Raw genomic sequence first — 7,573 nt, 5'->3', positions numbered from 1 at the left:
GTCCATGGGTTGCAGCAGTCGTCGGCAAGAGGAGAATGGAGATTTTCCGAATAGCGTACGGGGAATCAGAACACGTAATGGTTTTTCAAGTAAACACGGGACACGAGCAATATTATTTTATAAACGTTTATTGCCAATGGTCAATGCCTATTGGGACTTTTCTGAGACAAATCGAGAATATTTTAAATAAAATAAGAGGAAAGAAAGTTTTAATCACTATGGACGCTAACGCTAAGTCGGAGTTATGGTTTTCCAGAGAAACGGATGAACGAGGTAGGATTTTGTTGGAGTTTCTGCTCGCTAATGGGTTGTATATTTTAAACAGACCGGACAATCCACCTACATACTCTGCCGTCCATGGTGAATCTAACATTGATGTCACCTTAGCAACTGATAACATGTTAATAAATTTGGATAACTGGAGCGTGCTTACAACGTGTACGACTAGTGATCACAATGTTATAGCTTTTGACATAAAATTACACTCGGACAATCTAATAAATAACATAAATGTTGATGGCTATAATCTACGGAGAGCTAATTGGGATAGATTTAAAGACCTTGTGAATACAAAGTTTGACCAGGCTGTTTTGAACTGCCTGAGTCGGAGGGTCCCTAATTTAGCGATAAAAATTTTTAAACGAACCTTGCATGAAATTTGCTGTGACGCAATACCGCGTAGAAAGGCTGGAAGTCGGGCTCTCCCCTGGTGGGACGAAGAGCTGATGGACCTAAGAAGAGAAACGAATAAGCGGAAGCAAGAATTAGCAAGAGTTAGAAGATTGGGTTTAGTGGATTTTGAAGAGGACTATCGGGATAAGTACCGAAGAAGTAGAAATAAATATGTTTCGGAGATTAAAAGAAAGAAAAGGGACTCATGGCAAAATTTCGTAACGGTAGAGGGGAATAAAGATCCCTGGGGGATTATTTACAAAATTACTAGAGATAGAACTAGAAAACAAGCAACGGTATGCTCATTAACTCTCCCTAGTGGAGAAGTTACAATGAGTTGGAAAGAAACTATGAGAGCCCTGGCAAACAAATGTGTTCCAAGGGATGAAAGACACGCAGAATTGGACATACAAAGGAATGTTAGAGTATCTAATGGAGCCTATAAAAATTCTAATTTAGAAAATGAGATAACTATGTTCGAGATAAGTGAAGCAATTAAAAGGACCAAAAATAAGAAAGCTCCTGGCCTTGATGGTTTTAAAGCTGAAATTATAAAGGAAATTTGGAATATTAACAAAGACATAATATATAAATTGTTTAACAACTGTTTCAGGAATGGCTCCTTTCCGAAGGATTGGAAAATCGCGGATTTAAAGATAATTCTAAAGGATAAGACGAAGGATGAAAGACTAATTAATTCATACAGGCCCATTGCATTGTTACCGGTTATCGGCAAAATCTATGAAAGGATAATTGTAGAACGCATAGAAAAGCAGTATGGAGATAAGAGGCTGGCGAATAATAGTCAGTTTGGCTTTAAAAAGGGAAGATCTACGGAGGATGCAGTCTTAAAATTTAGGCAAGCGGTCACTACTGCACAGAAGAAATTAGTGGTAGCACTCTTTATTGATGTAGAGGGTGCATTCGATAATCTATGGTGGCCTGCCATCAAAAGCCGTTTAATTCAAGCTGAAATAGGTAGTTCCATGGTGAAGATTATAGATAGCTATTTTAGTGAGAGGAAAGTGAAAATAAGATCCAATTTCGAAGAAGTAAACAAAAAGATGGAGAAAGGATGTCCTCAGGGGTCTATAATAGGCCCCTTGGCATGGAACTGGTGCATGGATGCTTTATTGAACAAGTTGGAGGAAGAAAATGCTTTATCGGAAGTGGAGGTAGTGGCCTATGCAGATGACCTGGTCTTTATTATTAAAGGTGACTCAAGAAGAAATATTGAAACGATTGGAGAAAAGGTCATTGTAACATTAAATAATTGGTGTTACTTACATAAGCTCAAAGTATCAACGTCAAAGTCAGCTGCATTATTGATGAAAGGCACACTTCATCATGAGAGGATGCCAGTTCTGAAAATAAATAATGAGAATATTAGATACTTGGACAGAACAAAATATCTGGGCTTGACTATTGATAGAAAGATGAATTTTATAGAACACGCGAAAAGAACGCGTGATAAGGTGGTAAATTTTATTATGGCTGTAAAGCGACTTGCAAAAGAACAGTGGGGCCTAAGACGCAGTGTAATGTTTGTATTCTATAAAGCTGTATTCTTACCAATTAGTACATATTGCCCGGCGGTCTGGTTCGACAAGACACAGCATTCGCATGTCAAAAGGCATTTGTTAGCTGCGCAGAGAGCGATGCTATTAATTTTAACTAAAGCTTGTGTAACGACATCGACAGTGGCGATGCAAGTGATTTGTGGAACGAAGCCTCTGGACCTCGAAATTATAGAAAGAGGTATAGTGAATAAGGTCAAAAGGAACATGCAAGTAAGCTGGAAAAATTATAATTTTGATGGAAATACCGCAAACGTGAATTTTAATATTGAAATTGAAAAGAAGCAAATTGACAGAGAGATTACAGCTGCGTGGCAACAAAGATGGATAAATGAAATACGTGGAAGAGAAACGTATAAGTTTATTAAAGATGTACAATTCGCAACAAAGAATGGCTGGTTCAAACCAGGAAGATACTTAGTCTATATAATAACAGGGTATGGACCGATAAATGCGTCTTTGTACAGGCGCGGAGCTGTTGAATCGCCAAGCTGCCCAGTTTGTCGTGTGGCGGAAGAGAATGTGGAGCATATGTTGTATCAGTGTGAGGAATACGAAAGTATTAGATACCAATTTTTGATGAATAATCGCAATACTAAAGAAAATTTAATAGCTACAAAAGAGAGATACGACGAATTTACTGATTTTATAAATAAGATATTTAAAAAAAGAAAATCATACCTCATGCAAACTGACACCGGATTTTGAAACCTGAAAAGAAAGAAAGAATAAATTCATTAAAATTGAAAGAAGATGGTAGAGGAAAGAACATAAGGAAAAGAAGAAAGGAGTGAAGAAGGCTTGAAAGAGAAGGAAAAGAAAAGATGGGTTATACACCTATATTTATCTCAGAAGGAAGAGAAAGGTCCGCCTCCACGTGGCAGGGACGGGCAACGTCTTCGGACGGCTAAGAGACCTGAAAGAAAAAAAAAAAAAAAAAAAAAAAAAAGAGAAAAGAAAAGAGAAAAAAGTTATTTCCCAAAGAAAATATAATCGGAAAATTAAATTACAAGATCAACGCGGTAATGAGTTGATGCTCGAGCCGCAACAAAAGGAGAAATAATGAAAAAAAAAAAAAAAAAAAAAAAAAAAAAAAAATGTCCCTATCTTTTTTTTTATCTCGGACATATATATACCGGCTTATCGTCAATAACTCGAAAACCAGCACGTTAAGGCCAATTTTGGTCTATACGATTCTTATGCAGTTTTAGATTCTCTACACGGTCCACTGATCGTTTTATTTTTTTGTCGAATTTTGAGAATTTTTTTTTTTTTTTCTCGAAAACGAGCTCGACGACCTGCACTTTTGACGACGCCATCGTGTTCCCCGGATTTTTTCCTGCAAGATAGCGTGTCTATTTTTTGTCCTACGACGATTTTTGACGCCGGAGCGGTGTTTCGGAGCAGAGCGGACTTAGAAACTTTCGCGCGTCGACCGCCGGAGCGATCGCTCCAGGCTGTTTTTCGTCAATAACTCGAAAACGAGCACGGTAACGCTCATTTTCGCCCGTACGATACTTGTACCGTTTACCGTTGGCTACCTGGTAGATGGTTTTTTTTTTTTTTATCTCGAAGTTTGAGAGCTTTTTTAATTTTTTCCACAAAAACGAGCACGTGAACGCCAATTTTCGTCTATACGATTCTTATGCAGTTTTATATTCTCTACACGGTCCACTGATCGTTTTATTTTTTTGTCGAATTTTGAGAATTTTTTTTTTTTTTTCTCGAAAACGAGCTCGACGACCTGCACTTTTGACGACGCCATCGTGTTCCCCGGATTTTTTCCTGCAAGATAGGGTGGCGATTTTTTGTCCTACGACGATTTTTGACGCCGGAGCGATGATTCGGAGCAGAGCGGACTTAGAAACTTTCGCGCGTCGACCGCCGGACCGATCGCTCCAGGCTGTTTTTCGTCAATAACTCGAAAACGAGCACGGTAACGCTCGTTTTCGCCCGTACGATACTTGTACCGTTTACCGTTGGCTACCTGGCAGATGGTTTGTTTTTTTTTTATCTCGAATTTTGAGAGCTTTTTTAACTTTTTTCTCAAAAACGAGCACGTGAACGCCAATTTTCGTCTATACGATTCTTATGCAGTTTTAGATTCTCTACACGGTCCAGTGATCGTTTTATTTTTTTGTCGAATTTTGAGAATTTTTTTTTTTTTTTCTCGAAAACGAGCTCGACGACCTGCACTTTTGACGACGCCATCGTGTTCCCCGGATTTTTTCCTGCAAGATAGGGTGGCGATTTTTTGTCCTACGACGATTTTTGACGCCGGAGCGATGATTCGGAGCAGAGCGGACTTAGAAACTTTCGCGCGTCGACCGCCGGACCGATCGCTTCAGGCTGTTTTTCGTCAATAACTCGAAAACGAGCACGGTAACGCTCGTTTTCGCCCGTACGATACTTGTACCGTTTACCGTTGGCTACCTGGTAGACGGTTTTTTTTTTTTTTATCTCGAAGTTTGAGAGCTTTTTTAATTTTTTCCACAAAAACGAGCACGTGAACGCCAATTTTCGTCTATACGATTCTTATGCAGTTTTATATTCTCTACACGGTCCACTGATCGTTTTATTTTTTTGTCGAATTTTGAGAATTTTTTTTTTTTTTTCTCGAAAACGAGCTCGACGACCTGCACTTTTGACGACGCCATCGTGTTCCCCGGATTTTTTCCTGCAAGATAGCGTGTCTATTTTTTGTCCTACGACGATTTTTGACGCCGGAGCGATGATTCGGAGCAGAGCGGACTTAGAAACTTTCGCGCGTCGACCGCCGGACCGATCGCTTCAGGCTGTTTTTCGTCAATAACTCGAAAACGAGCACGGTAACGCTCGTTTTCGCCCGTACGATACTTGTACCGTTTACCGTTGGCTACCTGGTAGACGGTTTTTTTTTTTTTTATCTCGAAGTTTGAGAGCTTTTTTAATTTTTTCCACAAAAACGAGCACGTGAACGCCAATTTTCGTCTATACGATTCTTATGCAGTTTTATATTCTCTACACGGTCCACTGATCGTTTTATTTTTTTGTCGAATTTTGAGAATTTTTTTTTTTTTTTCTCGAAAACGAGCTCGACGACCTGCACTTTTGACGACGCCATCGTGTTCCCCGGATTTTTTCCTGCAAGATAGCGTGTCTATTTTTTGTCCTACGACGATTTTTGACGCCGGAGCGATGATTCGGAGCAGAGCGGACTTAGAAACTTTCGCGCGTCGACCGCCGGACCGATCGCTCCAGGCTGTTTTTCGTCAATAACTCGAAAACGAGCACGGTAACGCTCGTTTTCGCCCGTACGATACTTGTACCGTTTACCGTTGGCTACCTGGTAGATGGTTTTTTTTTTTTTTATCTCGAAGTTTGAGAGCTTTTTTAATTTTTTCCACAAAAACGAGCACGTGAACGCCAATTTTCGTCTATACGATTCTTATGCAGTTTTAGATTCTCTACACGGTCCACTGACCGTTTTATTTTTTTGTCGAATTTTGAGAATTTTTTTTTTTTTTTCTCGAAAACGAGCTCGACGACCTGCACTTTTGACGACGCCATCGTGTTCCCCGGATTTTTTCCTGCAAGATAGGGTGGCGATTTTTTGTCCTACGACGATTTTTGACGCCGGAGCGATGATTCGGAGCAGAGCGGACTTAGAAACTTTCGCGCGTCGACCGCCGGACCGATCGCTCCAGGCTGTTTTTCGTCAATAACTCGAAAACGAGCACGGTAACGCTCGTTTTCGCCCGTACGATACTTGTACCGTTTACCGTTGGCTACCTGGTAGACGGTTTTTTTTTTTTTTATCTCGAAGTTTGAGAGCTTTTTTAATTTTTTCCACAAAAACGAGCACGTGAACGCCAATTTTCGTCTATACGATTCTTATGCAGTTTTAGATTCTCTACACGGTCCACTGATCGTTTTATTTTTTTGTCGAATTTTGAGAATTTTTTTTTTTTTTTCTCGAAAACGAGCTCGACGACCTGCACTTTTGACGACGCCATCGTGTTCCCCGGATTTTTTCCTGCAAGATAGGGTGGCGATTTTTTGTCCTACGACGATTTTTGACGCCGGAGCGATGATTCGGAGCAGAGCGGACTTAGAAACTTTCGCGCGTCGACCGCCGGACCGATCGCTCCAGGCTGTTTTTCGTCAATAACTCGAAAACGAGCACGGTAACGCTCGTTTTCGCCCGTACGATACTTGTACCGTTTACCGTTGGCTACCTGGTAGACGGTTTTTTTTTTTTTTATCTCGAAGTTTGAGAGCTTTTTTAATTTTTTCCACAAAAACGAGCACGTGAACGCCAATTTTCGTCTATACGATTCTTATGCAGTTTTAGATTCTCTACACGGTCCACTGATCGTTTTATTTTTTTGTCGAATTTTGAGAATTTTTTTTTTTTTTTCTCGAAAACGAGCTCGACGACCTGCACTTTTGACGACGCCATCGTGTTCCCCGGATTTTTTCCTGCAAGATAGGGTGTCTATTTTTTGTCCTACGACGATTTTTGACGCCGGAGCGGTGTTTCGGAGCAGAGCGGACTTAGAAACTTTCGCGCGTCGACCGCCGGACCGATCGCTCCAGGCTGTTTTTCGTCAATAACTCGAAAACGAGCACGGTAACGCTCGTTTTCGCCCGTACGATACTTGTACCGTTTACCGTTGGCTACCTGGTAGATGGTTTTTTTTTTTTTTATCTCGAAGTTTGAGAGCTTTTTTAATTTTTTCCACAAAAACGAGCACGTGAACGCCAATTTTCGTCTATACGATTCTTATGCAGTTTTATATTCTCTACACGGTCCACTGATCGTTTTATTTTTTTGTCGAATTTTGAGAATTTTTTTTTTTTTTTCTCGAAAACGAGCTCGACGACCTGCACTTTTGACGACGCCATCGTGTTCCCCGGATTTTTTCCTGCAAGATAGGGTGGCGATTTTTTGTCCTACGACGATTTTTGACGCCGGAGCGATGATTCGGAGCAGAGCGGACTTAGAAACTTTCGCGCGTCGACCGCCGGACCGATCGCTCCAGGCTATTTTTCGTCAATAACTCGAAAACGAGCACGGTAACGCTCGTTTTCGCCCGTACGATACTTGTACCGTTTACCGTTGGCTACCTGGCAGATGGTTTGTTTTTTTTTTATCTCGAATTTTGAGAGCTTTTTTAACTTTTTTCTCAAAAACGAGCACGTGAACGCCAATTTTCGTCTATACGATTCTTATGCAGTTTTATATTCTCTACACGGTCCAGTGATCGTTTTATTTTTTTGTCGAATTTTGAGAATTTTTTTTTTTTTTTCTCGAAAACGAGCTCGACGACCTGCACTTTTGA

This window comes from Colletes latitarsis, chromosome 4, assembly GCF_051014445.1.
Source record: "Colletes latitarsis isolate SP2378_abdomen chromosome 4, iyColLati1, whole genome shotgun sequence".
In the NCBI taxonomy this organism is placed as follows: domain Eukaryota; kingdom Metazoa; phylum Arthropoda; class Insecta; order Hymenoptera; family Colletidae; genus Colletes; species Colletes latitarsis.
Note: the sequence above shows the minus strand (reverse complement) of the source record.